This window comes from Ambystoma mexicanum, chromosome 7p (genome assembly GCF_040938575.1).
Source record: "Ambystoma mexicanum isolate Mex_15411 chromosome 7p, UKY_AmexF1_1, whole genome shotgun sequence".
Classification (NCBI taxonomy): domain Eukaryota; kingdom Metazoa; phylum Chordata; class Amphibia; order Caudata; family Ambystomatidae; genus Ambystoma; species Ambystoma mexicanum.
The window spans coordinates 380619596-380639734 of NC_090939.1; positions in this window are offsets into that span (position 1 = coordinate 380619596).

The window sequence follows — 20139 nt, forward strand, 5'->3', positions numbered from 1 at the left end:
GGGGGGTGAGTGAAGGGGCTGTAGCAGATGGAAGCACATTCCTCTTCCAATAAGGGATGCACTGCAAACCGCTACAGAAGCTCACTCAGCAAGTTGCTGCTCTGTATTGTATGGGCGTAATACTTCACAGCAGACAAACTGTGTATTCACAGCTGTGTACACATGTAGTTTCAGTTTTGTGACTCAGTGCAACAACAGATCGTGTTTTCTGCATTTTTGTGTGCCTTGGGCAGAACAGATCTCTGGGTCAATACAGTTAGAGTCAAGGGGCTGCTACCTCCTGCCTGTACCCTTACATCTGTAACACGATATAGACAGAAGATTTATTGTTATAAAATTATTCCTATGCCTAAGTCCCTATCGGTAACTACTTCACCCTTCACTACAACTACACAACTAACGACTACTATGAGGAACTGGACAACAGAGGCAATGCGCCCAGCAATAAGGGCCCCACAAGAGGAAGACAATACCAACAAAGAAATAGACCAAAACCAGGCAATTGGACCTTCTCTAGTGGGAGCTCAGACGAAGATTCAGGAAGAACCAACAAAACCCTCCGTTTTGTAGATCAGGAACAGAATAGAGGTGGCAAGACCCAGGGTTTTTAGGCTCCAAGAGGACGTGGCAGACCAAGAGGATGGTTGCAGGAACAGTCGCCCAGGGTCACCAGGAATCAAGGGAGAGGATGGTACGAACAGAACATCCCTCAAGAATAAGAGATCAACCTGAGAGATTAGGAAAAGAATCCTTGGTAGTGAATCTCTCAGATCTTGTCCTAACACAAGACCATTTAAGGGTACTCCAAAATGGGCTGTCATTCATACCTACATCATTATATGACCCATTTCAGACCAGAATCGAGATAACTCAACTCACGAGGAAGATTCGGCTCAAGCAACATTTCTCCAAAAATACGTATGTAGGAACATGGGATGCGACGCAGCTACATAACAAATCCACATATTACCCGCCACCACATGCAGTGACAGTGCAGCCCTAGACCTTTGAAAAAATAATTTTGAAAAAACTAGAAAAAATCGAGAAGGAAGAAAAAAAGCATTTTAACAACATGAATAGGATGGAAATAACAGCCCTTAAGGAACTACAGAATAATGACAATATAATAATTTAACCCGTCGACAAAGGGGGGGGCAATCGCTATTATGAATAAAAAAGACCATGAGGGAATGGTGAACACTCTGATTGAGGATAGAACCACATATCAAAAACTTGGAAGTGACCCCACAGAAAGACTGAGAAACCTGATTAACCCCATCATTGAAGAAGCAGAAGTGGAAGGGCACATCAGTGCAAAAGAAGGAGACTTCCTATGTCCTAGATGTCCTGCATCTGCATTTTATGCACTCCCTAAAATCCATAAAGGGGTTTCACCACCTCCAGGATGACCGATAGTGTCAGGTATTGAGTCTATACTGAAACCTCTATCACAATGTACGGACTTCTTTCTGCAAAATGAGGTCAGCAAAATGTGGTCCTACACTAAGGACACCACAGCAGTTTTAGTACACTTGGAGAACCTGACCCTGGTCAGTCCAGACATCTTTATTGTAACCATGGACATCAAATCTTTTGTACTCTAGGATTCCTCAAAGAGAGACCCTGAAAGTAATAGAAAAAGTCCTAAAAGAAAAAACAGGATCTCTTGACATGCCAATTCCTCTCATTGTGCAATTGGCTGAGATTGCATTAACAAAGAACTACTTTGTGATAGAGGATAGCTATTACGAACAACTAGCTGGGACAGCAATGGGCGTGACATTTGCTCCAAATTGGGGAACCTATATGTCGCTGACTTCGAGGAAAAACGTATTTACCCACAGACCAACCCATACTCAAGGAACATTTTGAGTTGGCGTTGATACATCGATGACATTCTAATGCTCTTTGAGGGAGACGAAGCGACACTGGCAAAGTTTATCACATGGGTGAACGAGTTGAATCCATTCTTGAGGTTTACCCATGATGCAAGTAAAATAGAAGCCACCTTTTTAGATCTAAAAATTACCAGAACAGGGCAAGCTTTTGAGACAACAGTGTTTCAAAAGGCTACAGACAGGAACTCACTCCTAGAATACACCAGTTTCCACCAAAGGTCCCTAAAAGAGAATCTCCCGTTTGCACAGTTCCTCCGGTTTAGAAGGAATTGTACGACCAGAACTGAATATGACAAACAGGCGGAAAGCCTAACAGCCAATCTCAAAGAGAGGAACTATCCCAATAAGATCATTAAACAAGCACGCAAGAGGGCCAGAAACATACCAAGGGAGGTCACCCTCACACAACATGGGAAGAAAGAGAGAGGAGAAGACGTCATCACAGCCGTCTTCAGCCACTCACCATTGATAAATCACCTGAAAAGAGAAAAATTTAATGCAAAAGATAATAGTTTACCCACGCCTCTTTTTGCAATCAAAAGAAGAAAAAATCTAAGGGACTGCCTAGTGCATACATATAAAGAAACAAAGAAAACAACAGAGACATCCACTCTCTGGAACAGACCAAGGATGCTAGGGCATGCTCCTTGTGGGAACTGCTCAGAAGACGTTCACCAATTGCAACACCACCAATGTAGTTTACCTTATCCAATGTCCATGTAACAAGAGATATATATGGAATGACAACGAGGGCTATAAAAACGCGGATATGCGAACACAGATCCAATATCAGGACCAAACGACGCACAGCCCCACTAGTGGAACACTACATGATGAAGGGACACTCAGAAAACAAAATAATGTGGACAATACTAGAAAAAGTGATGATACCAAGAAGAGGTGGGAACATTTCTGCGCTCTTATTGAGAAGAGAACAGATGTGGATTTGTAGACTCCAGAGTCCTAGGAATGGTCTAAACGAGGAAATATGCTGGCAAACATTAGCTGTCCAGTAAACTAAGGATCATAATAGGTAAGCATGGCATAGGGCGTGAAATTCCACCCTGGCAATAACTAGGTACTGAATGGATCTGAAGAGATCCCTCCATCCCAGACACCCACAGATGTAAATAGCTACAAGAGACAAACAGCATCTTATCAGTAACTGCAGACATTGAGGATGGAGTATGACACTTCAAAGTCGACTTGCGGTCACCTCACCATATCCGCCCCTAACATCATTTCTCGTGTTCCAGTGTTGAACAGAAATGTACAAACTGCCAGTCCCAAGATACCTGTGGAGGCCCTCGGACCACAGGTCAGTCGCGTCCTGACCCGGAATTTAGTGTTACAGCACCCCCGTACTACACGCAATTGCGGACGACTTAGTAGGCTAAAAACTGTCCTCACTTAAGGAACCAAAACTCCCATGATCCCCTAGGAGTACTTGTAGTTTCTAGATTTGAACCCTAGTATCTATAAATCGTTGGTGACAATTTGTACAACAATAGAGCGTCGTATCGATTGCCACATACAACGATCTGGGAACACCTTGTTTCCCAAATAGTAAGATCATGGGAAAATGTGCACCATGTGCACACCTACCCGGTCACGTATTCACATTTACCTAAATACGGGTACGGGTAGAATACAAGATGGCAACCGTGACCGATATTGATACATCAGGAGGAAGAACGCGGAATGGAGTCTAATTGAAATAAGGTAAGACAAAATAGCACTACGCACGCGGGAAACTAACATAGACCTGAAACTATAGGAGTAGTGACGAAGGTGTTAGACACGAGATAAGACCCGAACTGGGGATATCATTTATGGAACATGATGCATTATATTAGGTGTTAGACATGAGAGAATACCTTGCCATATGATTCAGATATTGGAACACAGAACATTACATGCTGTGTATTAAACACACATGGATATCTTACCACTGAATTTAGAGAAATGACGAATTAGGGTTTCTCTTGTAGGAAAACCATGCACCCAAGCGCGAAGAAGACTGGAACATTCCAGGCGACAAGCGCAGACAACGGAGAGAATCCATAGACAGCACAAAGGTGCTTGCAAGCGGCAGGTAATGGAGGATTTCCTATTACTTACGAGCTGTAACTAAATGGATATATTACCATCGAATTTAGAGAAATGACGAATTAGGGTTTCTTTTCTCTTGTAGGAAAACCACGTACCCAAGCGCAAAGAAGACTGGAACATTCCAGGCGACAAGCGCAGACAACAGAGATAATCCATAGACAACACAAAGGTGCTTATTAGCGGCAGGTAATGGAGGTTTTCCTATTACTTACGAGCCATAGCTAAATGCATATTGCACTAAGATTGGAACTATGATAATAACGTATAGCCAATCAATCCCCAGATACCACTCAAGAGAGAAACACATGACTGCAGCTAAAAGGATAGAGGATACATGAGAGCAGGATCCAGAAACTATAAAGAAGCTCATGACAGATGAACAATTTGGGAGTCACATGTGAAAACAGGTAAGAACAAACTGCGACACATGTTGACTCCCAACTCCCTTAACTCCCTGAATTCACTACAAACTAGTAGTATTACTCAAAGACTGATGATACTCCCTTTGTCCATTTTTTAACCCTTTTGGTGCTCATTAAGCAAACCATTACACCCATTGGAAACCCGAAGAGACCCTCCAAGTACCCATGATTTGGAGAATTTATAAGAAACTATACTTTTAACGCAGAATGCAGTCAAAGCATTACTTGTCCTGAAGAAAGCGGCCAGTGATTAGAACCGCTGAAACCGGTTGACTATTATAAGAAGTTTGGGGCTGATAACCCAAACTCTGATACCCATTATACTTTGATGAAAGGGCTCGACTAAGATAACATCATTTTAAACTTAACCTAGTACATAGTATATCCACTGTTAGATATATACTTGTTTTAACCATTATCCGACCAATTGGTTGAATAATTAGTAGCAATAAGACACACATATTGGAGGCGGTAAGATTAAAGCTGAGAACCGACCACCAATAAGTGCGCACTTGATCTTTTAGACACAGGAAAGCAGTGAGTGAGGAAAGGGTGAGTACCTCTACACCCAGTTTGTAGGCGTCACACCAGCGCATGCTAGGGCTGGTTTGACCACAGAACAGATCTCTGCAATGGATGCTCAGTAGATAGGTTCCCCTCCCCCATTCACAGAGGGAGCTGTGTGCATTTTAAGGTGGTTTTCTACACTATCTTTGTGCAGCTCTCCCCCCTAATCATTATGCAGTATCTGACACATGCACCCTTCAACCTGGATATGGGATAGCTTCTGCTGCAGAGAAAGGATTTCTGTTCCTCAGGGAGTAAGTGGAAATCTAGTAAGACAAACCTTAAAATGCCTAAACTATATTAAAATGTCCAGCATTTTGCAGGAGCAAGTGGATGCAGACTGTACACAAATATATAGGTGGCCTTAACCAGCATCTAAACAGTCACCACTAGAAGGCTTTGACAAGCTGAAAATGTTGTCCAGAAGCATTATGACTGATCACCTATATCCTTGTTTCAGCATAGGACCTGAAAGGGAAGGGAGGTTGGGAAGAGGACAGTGGTAGGAGGGTTCATTTGAAGGACATTCAAAACATGATGTGCCTCTTTAAACAACTACACACTATTCGATTTGATAATCTGGTCCTAGAAGAGCCAACGGAGTGCTTTACAGAAAAATGGGCACTGCTTTATCCCCAGTGTACAAAATCTTTTACAAAGTTCCCCCCTCCAATAACAAAAATGAATTAGAATCCTTTAAAATCACACTGTCAGGGGGAAATCTGCAACCCAAATCTGATACCTTCCTAGGAATCGAAGCAAGGGAAACTAGATATCCTCCTTGGTTGACTGCTGGTCGGTGATTCTCAGGTACCAAGACCAGCATCTTGTAAGAGATCTAGAGATGGGACACCAAATATCGACCCTTGCCTGAGTAAACTCATGATTAACTTTCAGAAAACAGTATCATTATGGACTAGCTGGCCATAAACCCTTTCGTACCCTTGACCAATCGCTCTCACAACTATTAGTGGGGGATGAAACAACCACTTCTGGGACTGCCATAACCAGTACCCATAACCAAAGCCCTAATAGGTTTATCCAGAACTGCAAAGGAAACATGTAAAACCAAGACCCCACCAGACCCTGAATAACAGTCTTCCAGGATTGCACAATTACTGTGAATAATCTTATGAGGAGGAACCATATAGACCAGGAGACTACAAAATGTCACCCGGTAAATGTCTCTAAAAATAAGGAGATATGACGGACCCACACAGCTACTGTCCAATTGCCTTAATTGACATCTCCAATAAGATCTTGCTGGTTGTCTAGAGGGTTGTCTGGAGGAATGGGCTATGGAGAATTCTGTTCTCCCAGATAGACAGGCCGACTTTCGTAAAGGCTTCTCAACTGTTGATCAGTGTTTTCTCCTAAATGCGATAGTGGAGAATTACACACAAAGGAGGAAGAATCACCTGTATACTGCCTTCTTGGATCTCTCAAAGGCATTTGACTTCATTAACTGATTGCTATTGTGGGATAAGTTAAACATCATTTGAGTTCCCTGCTGCTTCTGCAACTAAGCTACTTTATGTGGACACTTCTGTAATGATTAGGTGCAATGGGAACTATAGGTACTTGAGAGGCTTCAGTACTAATAGGGATGTCAAGCAAGGTTGTCCCCTCTCCCCGCTTTTAATCTCTTTATTTCTCTGCGATTTTAATCTGCATAATGATATGCAAGGTTTCATACTACCTTTATTAGATGGGGTGGAATTTAGTACCCTGTCGTACGCTGATGACATCGCCTTTTTGGATTTGACACCTAGAGGGTTTTAACAGAGACTAGTATATGCCAAGAACTATTTCCAGGTACATGGTCTTAAAATGAACCCCTAAAAAACATGTATTTGTGTTTTTAGGAAGGGAAAGGAGGACTTTAAATGGGCTCTCGATAATTCGCCAATAGAAGTGGTAAATGAATATAGATATTTGGGCTTGCTCTTTCCAGATAGTGGCACTTGGAGAAGCCATGTAAAAAACCATGGCAATGCAGGCAACTGTGGGTGTTGGAGGGCTTGCATGTTTTTATCATCAATTTGGTGGGAAACATCTAGACAAATGCCTTCTGGTGCTGCACTCTAAGATCAACATGGCTGTCCTTTATGGCACAGAAATATGGGGTTCATCCCCTTGTGAGTGTTGGAAAGCTTCCAAAATAAATTCAAGGCTATGTGGGATTTTAGGTCTGTACCCTAGTGCCTCTGGAGATGCTCTGAGACATGAACTGTGACTCATTAATATCACCCTCTAAGTTGAGCAGCGTTTTCTGGAAATTTTTTTGAGAATCCAGTTTTTCACTTCAAGGAACCAAAATCTTGCCGCTGCCCTGAAGGATATTCTATGCCCCCAGGAAAAGATTGCTCCAGCTGGTACAAGAGTGGGATACATTTCATGAACTGCTGGAGGCTGGGGGAAGTGGCAGGATTGGGGTCCCTTTCGAACTCCTAGCTCAAAGATAGAATCGCCAAAATGCCCTGTCTGAAATGTTACTCCCCTGTACCTATCTAGCTCACTTTGACAGCGTTGATAGTAAAGTTTACATCACCTGAGTGCTGCAGATATCTGTTAATGGTTCAATTAAACATTTTAGCACTCAGAGCTCAGGTTGGCACTAGGGAAGGCCTGTCCTTGTAGTTTTTAATGTGTTGAAGATTTAACACATTATTTTACGATTTGTATGTTTTTAACTAACATGAGGAAACAGTGTCTAAGGCCTCATGTTATCAAAAGTAACATAAGGACATGTGTGGGGGCTATGAAGCTTTTCATGTATAATAATGAATTATTTATAATATTTTATCTGATGCATCTCATTTTATCAAGGACGCTTTTAAAGAAATAGTTAGACTAAGGAATGCTGTAATATACTAAAATGAAATGTTTTGTCTCGCGTGCCTTATGCTTGCTGATGTTATATATTATATCGTTGGCATGCATTGTCATTTTAATATGTTTTGTATTGTTGTGGTTTTATTGTATGTTAATGGATTATGTTTTCCAAATAAACGTACTTTCTGCCTGTATTTCCTCAAAATGTGAATACATCTAAAATTCTCCTCAGTATAAATGCAAGACCACCATAAAAATGCTAATATTCACAACAGTTTAAAAGAGTTTTTGGGGGTGGTCTAGTTTACCATAGGTGCACCGCAGTGGTTGACACCATCATCCTAATTCAGTATAAAATATTTTTGAAGAAAGAATAACCACCCATGCTTGCCTACAACACACATGGATCTTAATGCTCAGAGGAGCCCAGGAAACGTAGAAAGAAAACCACAGCAAACATAAATACAAAGTTATGAATGCTGCAGTTTTCTTTCTCAGTTAGAAAGAAAACCGCAGCATTTATTTTGCAGTGCTTTGAAAAAAGAATGAAATTTGAAGCACTTACCAGCAGCAGCTTGTGTTAATCTCTGCTCTCCGGCAATAATGAAGCAAAAGCCACCTGCTAGTAGCTTTTGTTTATTACAGCTGGCTGGCCTTTGCTTCATTAGTGCTGCAAGGGCAGAGATTAACACAAGCACAGGGGGCTTATCCATTTCACAAAATGGATGCCTTCTAATGCTTGAAATGTGTGACTTTTAGCCTCATTTACTCAAAAGTTTACATAGGAACTTTCTTAATGAATATTTTGTATATATATATATTTGATCATGGCCCATATTTTGAGCCAGTAACATTTTTGAGTGAACTATTCCTTTAACTCAATTCCACAACACCATACTAAATAACCTCTAATGGAAAAAAAATGTTTAGTATTTCAGGCTCTGTTACCAAAAGGTCAAAGTCTTCAAACACACAAGAATTGTGCAGCATAGACCGGGTGCATCTAAAATGGCAGGCATTAGGTTTATTTAATATAACTCAAAAAGTGTTTACTAAAAAACTGTATTATGTTTCATCCCTTTAATGCCTTCAATGTAACAGTGTTCTTTTTGGGCAGCCATATTACACAAAGAAAGAGGCACATTGTTGAAAGCTGACCCAGCAGTCCTAGGCCTCCCATACCATCTGAGATCAGTAGGTCACCCCGCCTTGTCTGCTCAGAAAAGAGGTACTTATTATATATATATATGTATTTATTTATTGTGATACAGCCAAATATTTCCTTTTCACATACAGTAGAGGTTAAAAAAAGAAAAAGAGAACAAGAAGTAGAACAAAAGAATAATATTTTATTTTCCATTACTACATTTAGAAAACTTATAAAACTACTAAATTATTATTTCACTGTCACATTTCCTTTAACATTTAATAAAAATCCCAATATTCTTAATACTTCAAGAACTTGTACAATTAATCTTGCTTCATTCCCGGCAGACAGCCGCTCCCAAAAAGCATTTGTTGTCAGCCAATCTAAGTTATGCACAAATCTACCCAAAAATCAATATCTCAAATCTACTGTTACCTTACTGTCAGTCAGGATATGCTTCAATGTTTGAGTAACTGTCTCTTGGCACATCGAGCTAATATTAAGTCCAGTTGGAGGGCTCTTCCTGGATATCACCATCATCCCTGTGGGGATAAAATTAAGGCGTAGCCTCAAAATGTCCATCCTTAAATTTGTATCTGGAAAACAAATATCTGGGGAGATAACAACATAGTTTATCATATTGACATAATGATTTTGCTAGTTTTAATCTCTACATATGGGCTATAGTCTCAATCCAATCCTGCCGCAAAAGGGGCAATTTAACACCCACCGGATTTGCAATGAGATCTTCCCTGGTGTGATTACACTTACTAAGGAGATTGATAACATGAGTTCCCAGAATGGTTAGGATCAAACAAGAGCCTTTCTGCCACTCACAATGTATGTCCTCATACAAGAAATTCACCAAAGGGTTTACAATCAATATATATATATATATATATATATATATATGGAAACCAGTTTCCAATCCATACTTGCTTTCATCGAATGTAATCCCAATTCATATCTTAAACTCTCTTTTGGTAAGGATTGGTAAACTCACTGTGGCGCCTGGATGCTTTCGGGCTTTGGCGCGGTACAAATGCAATAACTTAACATAACAGGACATCAGTAAGTGTAAGATCTTTTTTCCAAATCACACCTTCGATCTTAATCCAATTTAATACTTGTGAGTATGAACATGTTTCCAAGCCATATAAGAGAGATGGTAGTAACCACATTTTTTTAAATCTTATAAGAGGTATAAGGGAAAATGTATAGTCCCCACTATAGATTTCTTTAATTTGTGCCACCAAAGAGGCCACCTTCAATTCCAGGTCTGATTCCAAATGTTTCAGCGTCTGGATTGAGCATAGGTGTCTTCTGTGGCTCATGGGACCAATTCCTCCAATAACTGCCACTTAAAGCAAGGTGCTATATTTTGTGATCTTTTAAATAACACAATTTTTGGTTTTTGTGGGTTTACCTTAAGATTGTAAAATCCTAGCATATTCACTGAATGCATTTAGTAGTGATTGGAGACCTACAGGTATGTAGTCCAACAACACAATGTCATCGGCGTATGCAATATAATGTATAGCTTGCCCTCCTATTTTAGGACTCACTGAGGAAATGGTAATAAAAGAATTCACCAAATCCACTAAGTAAAGATTAAACAGAATAGGAGCTACAATACAACCCTGCCTAACCCCTGGCTCGGTACGTACAGCCGCTGATAAGTCTTCCTTCATCATGTTCAATTTTACTCTTAGGGTGGTTCCTCATGCATACTCATTATTATCGCCAACAGTGGTCTAAGGAGGCCCCAGGAATCCAACTCCCACCATAGTGGTTCTTGTGTAATTCTATCAAAGGCCTTAGATAAATCAAGCCACGGCCAATAGAATATAGGGCCATTTCTATCCCATTCGTTATTTGATATAATTTAAATGATCAGGCCATTCAAAGAAGTTGACAAACCTTTCTTAAAACCGGTCTGAAATTTTTGAATGATTTCTTTCCCCTTGAGCCATTCCTCCAGGGCTCTGAGGACAGCCATGGCAAAGAACTTTCCATCTGTATCCAGAAGGGCGATCAGGTGATAGTTGGAAGGATCTGCCCGATTGCCCTTCTTATAAATCGGTAAAATTGTTGCCGACTTCCATGTGGGTGCAAACCTTTGCCTACTCAGTATTTCTTTGAAAAGCTTCACCAAATCCCCAGACGACAGCCATACATTTCCCTTTAATATTGCATTGGTTAGACCATTAGGACCTGGTGCCCTCGAGGATTAGATCTTCAATCAGATGATCATCAAAGGTCAGGTCCCATCTCTCTAGTTTAATCAGGTCATAACTCTCAGTATTGGCCTTTTTGTACATGTGACCAAAAAATCACACCAGACAGTTTTAGATATGACATTACTTTGCACCTGAATTCATGAAGTTGTCATATTGTTAACTAGGGTCCAAAAGCAACAAGAGCTATTATCATGCAGAATTTTCAACATCATTTCAGCATCCTGTTGCTCTCGAAGATGTCTGTTTGCATGTAGCCACCCTCTGTGCTTATTGCACAATCATTTTACATCTGCAATATAATATAAGGATGATATAGAGAGATCTTTATCTAGGTTTTAAATTGACTGGTTTCTTCAACGAAAACATGTGAATGATTCAAAATGTCTCCTCGGATGACTGCCCTGGAGGGTCAAGCTCCCACAAATATTCCACAAGAGAGAGGCGTGAGCATGCTCTAAGTTGCTGCTCATATGCAGAGCTTTCCATGAACTCCTGCAATTTGTTATTCAAACAAGTTCCATTGTGTTTGAATTTAATCAACTTACTTCGGGATTGGTTTACTAATAACTTTGTTGCAAAAACACCATTACTTACATCTTGAGTTATGGCAATTCCAGCTGTTAGCATGTTATGGTCACTGTACCCCCACTTACACACCACAAAATCTGAGCATCTATCAAAAAGATAATCTATTTTTGATCCAGAGGAGCCACATATTCAAGTAGAAGCTGCAGGGATATGGCCACCTATGCAACCATTCACCATGCTTAAATCCCAGCCTGTCAGGAAACCCAACCACTTTTTACCATTTACGGTTGGTTCCTTATTCAAATGGACTCCGTCCGACCAGGGAGTCCTAATGCATTGTGAATTTAAGTCACCTCCTAAGATGATCTCAGCGGAACCATGCTCAATTATCATTCTTATCAACAGATCCGGCAAGGATTCCAAGAAGTCTGTTAGATTGGAAGAAGCAGGATTCCAGTACATAGTCACCAGCACAATCTCTTTCGAATCAGTAGCACCCTTCAAAGTGACCAGGGCCGCAAGAAGGCTGTTTATTGAGGTCATCAAACCTACCAAATGTAAGGCTATTGCCAAACAAGCAGCTATAACTTGGCCACCAATAGGGCACCCAGAGACCCCTTTTGTAGCTAACTGATTATCAGAAATCATCTAAATTTAGTTTCTGAGTCAGCCAGGTTTCCTGGAATAAAATTAAATCATAGGTGGTAAACAAATGTTTTCTCATTACTCTTGTGGTAACGAAGCTGGAGCCCCGCGTATTCCAATCCAAAACCTTCAAAACCTTCAAGTCACGTCTGACAAAAGTGCATTTATAGAGGCCCTTAGCTTTTCAACCACTTGTCCTAGTATATGCGGTAATATCGACCACATTTTGTTCTTGATCTCCATAGAACTAAACCATCCTCTGTTGGTAATGATTGAGGTACAATTTTCTTTCTTAGCAGCGAAATGGATACTGTTTCAGGATATGGAAATTGTACATATTCAAAATCTGATGATGGGAACAGATAAAGGATTGGACTCTTCTTTAAAACAGACAAGATTCAACTGTGGTTTAGAGCCCTCTTATCTCCTCTCTTCCTCTGAATCCTAAACCACAGTCTCGGCGAGCAAAAGGTTGGTTTGTTACCATAAAGAGGGATTTGGCAGGGAGTAAACCCAAGTCCTCCTCCACTATATTGGAGTCACTAGTAATGACACAAGCCTCCTGTCTTTCTCCAACAGATAAGCATTGTGAAGTAGTACTCTTCTTAGCCTTTACTATTACAGGATTCAATGAGTTTACTTGAGTCGAACTTACAATTTCACAGTTTACTTTCGGGCAACTAGTGATGACATTATCTGGCCCGAAGGCCTTACATTTCTTGCTCGAATAAAAAATGGGCTCACATTTTTTTAAGTTCACCAAAACCTCTGTCTGATTTCCCAATGTGGCAGTATTCACTGTACCACCAATGTTCTTGTTCTGCATCAATGACCTCAGAAGATGTGGGACCGTCATATTACAGTAGCTAACTGAAATGCTCTTACTTTGACTTTTTTACCCCTATTTAATATAGGATCCCATTTCACAGAACTATCTGTAGCCACTGCACATGTTTTCAAGTCAGGACGCATGGGCTCTGTTCTTTCTGGGGCTTTATTTGTTAATGACTGATAATGTTTGAAGTCCTAATCCAAGCGGACAAACCTCCTTTAATGTTGTTAACTGAGAACCAATCTTGCAAAGGGAGCCTTTTCTCTGCGGACTCAGGTTTGGATTAGGGGGTGGAGTTAACAGGCCATAGACACATTTTGTTTTCACAGTTCATTTTATTTTTTTGGGCCTTCCGATTTTTGGATTTAGCTACCTGCTTTGAATGAACTATATCGGAATTAGACTCAATTTGTTCGTTTTTTCCTCTTTTTCCCTTTATTTTTCTTTTGACACCTACACCCACCCTCTTGAAGAGCTGTTGGCTCCAGCGCTTTAACCTGTGTCACCTCCACCCGATCTGCAATAGATCCTTCACATATTAGAGAATCACCGGCTGCTTGTGCAAGTCATCTAAACTCTTCTAAAACGGATTCAGAAAGAGGTGTGTCATACAAGTCTGAGGAGTGGAAGGTCTGGCTAAGAATCCCTTCAGCTGTCGCCACCCACTGTTTTTTTTTTATCTCAGGTCCCTTTATTTTCCGACCAGGCTTCATAGGGCCATTGGTCGTGGCTTTAGACCCTTCAATCGTTTTCTGTAGCTCTGAAATTTTACTTTCTTGCCTTATAACTTCCCCCTTCAGGTAATAGCGTCTTCAAACCAACCAAGGTTGATTCCGTGTTACTCGCCTCTTCACTCAGTTCCAACATTAGACCCGATTGAACTTGCACTTACGTTTTCAGCATCTCAGAAACATTAACTAATGATGTTAGTAAGACATTCAAAGCAGGGAGAGTGGTGGTCTATTCGTTTGCCTGAGCCTGTTTAGTATCCATTTCAATCGAATCCGCTGTCAGTTCAAGATGGGTCATAAGGACTCTTGAAGAATGTGAGGTGCTACTTGGAGTAATCATTACCCCCTCAGAGGGGTCTCATAAAACCTGAAATGGGCTAAATGCATGATCCAAGCCACCCCTTCCCAATGCGTGTTTTTGCCCAGCCGAGCCAATGTTAGTGCTTCCAACTGATTCAAAGAGATCGACATCGCTGAGGCTCCAACCTTTCCTTATTTTGAAGCATTCGTTGACCTTTTTTTGTATATTTAGGGCTGTAAGCGTGTATTCCAAGCCACCTAACAATGCTTCCCTTACTTTAGAGGTGGAATATACTTTGGTGTTTGAAGAGAAGAACGCCCTGCCAGCACTAAAACGTTGTTGTTTTTTTTGCTGACTGCACCTGAGCCGTTGTCACTATTTGCAAGACTAATATAATAATCCTTCCATCCTCAAAACAGTCTTTATGGGCAAGTTCCTCCTCTTGCCTAAGAGCACCATCCAGTTCTGGTGCTCTTAAGTCATCAACCAATGCTCCAATCCGCAGATAGTATACTTTTGACATTTCACAGGATGAACGTTAGCGCCAGTTGGACTTGAAAAAAGAATTAAACTCAAACTTCGATTAAGATTCACTAGCTGGGTCAACAGACTGTTTGGCAGGTGTAGTAAAGCAACTGCTGGGTGCACTTGCAAGACCATGAGATATGAGGGAGGAGCAAATGAGCTGACAACCAGTACTGGAGAAATGTTTGCTGTCTCTACAAGCTCTGCCGACATATAGATTGACCGCCACTCCCTGAGCTATACGAAGGAGGCGATATAGTCTTTCATGTAGTCTCTGAGCAGAATAGCAGTGAAATGCTTACCAGAGAGGTGCCTCTTCACACTCTGACACACCGCTGACCACTGCTGACCACACTCGGCTACCACACTCTTCACTCCACACAACAAGCTTGCTTAAGGAAGCTGCTCAAGGTAGGCAAGCTCCTCCTTTCCGCTACTGACACTGACAGAAACACTACTACCTCCACTGCTCACTACACGTAGCTGCCACACTACATGCTGCACTCTGCGTTGCAAGCTTGCTTATGTAAGCTGCTCAGGGTATGGAAGCTCCTCCTCTCCGCTACTGACACTGCAGAAACAATGCTACCTCCACTGCCGACCAAACATGGCTGCCAAACTCTGTGTTGCGCGACAAGCTTGCTTATGGAAGCTGCTCAGAGTTGGGAAGCTCATCCTCTCCGCTACTGACACTCAGAAACACTGCTGCCTCCACTGCCAACCACACTCGGTTGCCATGGTCGGCTGTCACGCTCTGCGCCATGCTCCACGCAGCGAAGCTTGCTTATAGGAGCTGCTCAGGGTAGGGAAGCTCCTCCACTCTGCTACTGACACTGCAGAAATACTGCTACCTCCACTGCCAACCACACTTGGCTGTGACACTCTGCGCCGTGCTTCCAGCAGCAAGCTTGCTTATGGAAGCTGCTCAGGGTAGAGAAGCTCCTCCTCTACACTACTGACACTGCAGAAACACTGCTACCTCCACTGCTGACCACACTCGGCTGCCACACTCTGCGCCATGCTCCGTGCGCTAAGCTTGCTTATGGAAGCTGCTCAGGGTAGGGAAGCTCCTCTCTCTGCTACTGACACTCTAGGTAAGAGGTAATAATATTCAGATGACCTACCCCCTTTTTCCTTGAATTTAGACATCCTAAGTGTCACTCCTGTAAGAATATCGGTTGCATCACCCACATTTGCCCAGATTTGCAGGCTCAGGAACACATTGACAAAAAGTTACATGTGGCCAAGTAAACATCAGGACAATGAGGATTGGCAGGGGTACCTTGAGGGGGGAAAATAAATCGTTTTGGTAATGCTGAGTGAGGCACAGGGGAGGAGATTAGATCATCTATGTATGGGTTGGTAATACCACTGCTGGGGCCTTGTTTGACTTGGGAAGCAAACATGCAGCCATGAATGAGGATTTGGTATTTCCCCACATATTCGACCCAATAGCAGGTCCAAACTCCAATCATATCCTCTTCTTAAGCGTAGAGACCATTTTCCACCGAAGTTAGATGAGGATTCCCCTGGCTACTTTCATATTAACTAAGGGAGTTGGTACCAGAGGAAGAACCAAGAAAGGCACACTGATTTCACTTGCAACTCTATAGCTAAGGTTAATTCTCCTTCAGAAAACATTTGTTGAGCCAATGGACAATGGTTCTCAAAGAAAAGAACATCCAAAAAAGTGTGTAAGGCAAAAGATCTAGTGGGGTCAATCCGAAGAGGAGGAGGTATTTGACGAGATCACCCATTTGTTAGCAGCCCTACTCTAGAATTGTGGTGTTCAAACTATCCCTAGCACTCCTTTCCTGGGCAAACCCTTGGAGAAGTTGGCTTACTCTCCACACTGAATCTGTTGGTTGCTACCATGACCACCAGTCTGGCTTTAGAGCATCCAGCAGCACAGAAACTGCTCTTCTGAAGACCTGTGAACATTTTCTCTCAAGTCTTGATTCTAACTCTCCCTCCAACCACATTCTACTCGACCTCTCCTCTGCCTTCAATATGGTGAATTACAACACCCAAATTGCACGGCTCTGTGATACGCTGGGCATCACTGATCAGGCCCTGACGTGGCAAACCTCCTCTGTCTCTGACTGCCCATCCCACGTGGAATTGGGGTCCTTTCTCTCGCCTATCACTCTGACTATGTGCAGTGTCCCCCAGGTATCTAACTTATCCCCCTGGTTTTTCAATGGGTACATGCCCCCCTGGCCCGTATCATAGCCACCTTCATCTCCAAATTTCAGTGTTACGTGGATGACAAGCAGCGTATTTGATAGCCGTAAGTTGAATTCAGGGGTGCGTGTATGCAATTGCGGTTCTGATCTAACGTAGGGGTGCGCGTACACAGTGTAGCGGGGTGCAGGAACGGTTTACGGAGGTTTGCACGCAGATTTTCCGAGTTTAAACTGAGTTACGAATTCTCATACGCATGTTGTCCGTGTGCCGGCAACAGTTATGGGGGCCCTGCGTAGGGTTCCTGAGATGCAGGCCTGCTTGCGGGGGACCCCACACACTTGTTTGAAGGATGCAAGAAGCCTCAGAACCTGTTGACGACTACGTCACAAAGCTACGCGAATTGGCAGCGCTGTGCAACTTTGGCGCCAATGCGGAGAGCCTCATCTGCGACATGCTGGTAGTTCACACCAACAGCAGGAAAGTGCAAGATAAACTCATTATGGAGAAGGAACTACTGCTAGAGAAAGCAATGGAGATTGCCAGAGCAGTCGAAGAAACAGCTGGGAGAAGAAAAGAACTCACGGGAAGCCTTAGCTCCACTGAAATACAAGCAGTGGCGTTTCGCCCGAAGAAAGAGAGACAAGCTGCGAACGTGAAAGAAGAAAAAGGCAGCACGAGAGAACCACTGAAATGCCACAGGTGTACCAGAACGAAACATCTGGCGTTCGACAGGGAGTGCCCGGCCAGAGATAAGGAGTGCTCTATCTGCAAACGCATTGGCCATTTCTCGATTGTGTGTCGCTGGAGAAACAAGAAAGTCACAAACGTCAACATGAGTCGCAACACGGAAAGAGAGTCGTCCTCGGAAGATGAAGGTAGGCCCACCGTCATCATGGTGAACAGCACACGGGCCAGGAGAGAAAAACCCCATTGCATAATCAAAATAGATGGGATGGAAACAAAAGTCATGGTGGACTCAGGGTCGGACCTCACCATAATTCCCATTCGCACATACAAAGAAATGATGGGGACGGAAAAGGTTCGAGTGCTCACCACACGGCACAAACCCACGGTTTTTGGAGGTGCGTCAGTTGACCTACTGGGCTACATCAATGGGAAAGTAGAGTTTAAAGGAAGGGAAACCACCACCAGAGTATATTTCAGCCAAGAGGGCCCAGCTGTATTAGGATGGGACGACCAAGACAAATTGAAAATCAAGCTGGATCCCAGTTCAGAAGACCAAGTACTCTCTGTCTGCGGGAGGAGCGTACCTATAGTCAAAAGTGATTATCCCAAACTCTTCTCGGAGGAGCCGGGGCACATCAAAGGATTTGTCCACAAAATTATGCTTAAAAGGAATGCGGTTCCAATCAAACATCGTGTGAGGCCAGTACCAGCAACCGCGAGAGACACACTCAGGAGTCAATTGGACAAAATGAGGATGGATGGCGTCATCGAAGAAGTAGAAGCTTCAGAGTGGCTAAGCCCAGTCGTGCTCATAAAGAAACCCAACTCTCAAGAGCTAAGGGTTTGCATTGACCTTCGCAGTGTGAACTTGGAAGTCATCACGGACAGCTACCCACTACCGAGCATAAATGAACTAATTCTTATGATGAAAGACGCCAAAATATTCTCAAAACTGGATATGAGAAACGCGTATCACCAAATACAATTGCACAAGGAATCCAAGCCCCTCACAGCATTCATCACTCCGTTTGGCACCTATCAATTCACCAAGATGCCATTTGGCTTATCCTCGGCTGCATCGGCGTTTCAACGAATGATGGATGTCCTGCTACGGAAAGTCAAAAACGTGGCATACTTTCAGGATGACATCCTCGTCTACGCAAAAGACGAACAGACCCACGATACCACGTTGAGAACTGTCCTGACCAAGCTGCAAGAAGCGGGGGTGAGGTTACGCTACGAGAAATGTGTATTCAAGGCGAAGGAAGTTGAGTACTTAGGGTACAAAATATCCGAGCAAGGGATAAGTCCCAAACAAAATTTAATGCAGGCCATAATTAAGGCACCAGAACCCACCAACAAAGAAGAAGTACGGTCGTTCCTTGGACTGGCGGAGTACTACGCAAAGTTTATCCCTAAGTTCTCGGAAACTTCAGCACCTCTCCGCGAACTCCTCAAAAAAGGGTCAGAGTACTCGTGGCAAGAACCCCAAAAGAAAGCGGTGGAAAGTATAAAACGCCATATAATGGAAGCACCGTGTCTGCAACCATTTAACCCCGAGTGGGGTACTGTCATCACCACAGACGCCAGTGCATACGGATTAGGAGCAGTTCTAACACAGAAGAAAGGTGACACAGAACACGTAGTAGCCTTTGCCTCGAAAGCCTTATCCTCGGCCGAACAGAACTACTCCACCATAGAAAAAGAAATGTTAGCGTGTGCATGGGCCGTAGAACATTTCAGAACATATGTGTGGGGCACAAAATTTAGGTTGGTAACCGACCATAAACCCCTCATCCACATGCTCAGTCCAGGAGGCACCAAAGCGTCAACACCCAGGTTGGCACGCATAGCAGCCAAACTGCAGGAGTACACATTTGAGGTACAGCACATCTCAGGATGGAAGAACTCGCAGGCAGACTGCATGTCGAGATTACCTGAGGGTAAAGACAAGGCCACCACGTTTTTGCAAGAGGAGTGCATAGTGGCATCCATTACAGATCTCAAAGATCCAGACTACTTAGAACTCAGTGAGAAGCATTGGTTGGAAGAAGATGGAAAGGACCCGACCATGGCGAGAATACGAGAGTGGATCAGGAAAGGGTGGCCGAATGAAAAAGCGATTCCAGAAGGCATGAGGCCATATTGGAAGGTGGCAGATGAGATATCAGAGACAGATGGAATAATATTGAAAACGGACCAGATAATCCCACCTGCAGGTATGAGAAGAACCATTCTCTGCAGAGCTCACGCGGGCCACCTAGGGAACACTATGACCCGTCGCAGAGTGAGAGAGGCCTACTGGTGGCCGTCCATGGACCAAGAGATTCGCATCATGATAGAGCGATGTCATGAATGCCTCAACAGCGACAAGCGCTTAAAGATCAGACAGGCGCCGTTAATTCCCACAGAAGTACCAGAGGCTGTGTGGTCAAAAGTAGGTATAGACTTTATTGGACCCTTGGAGGCGATGGCGCCCGAA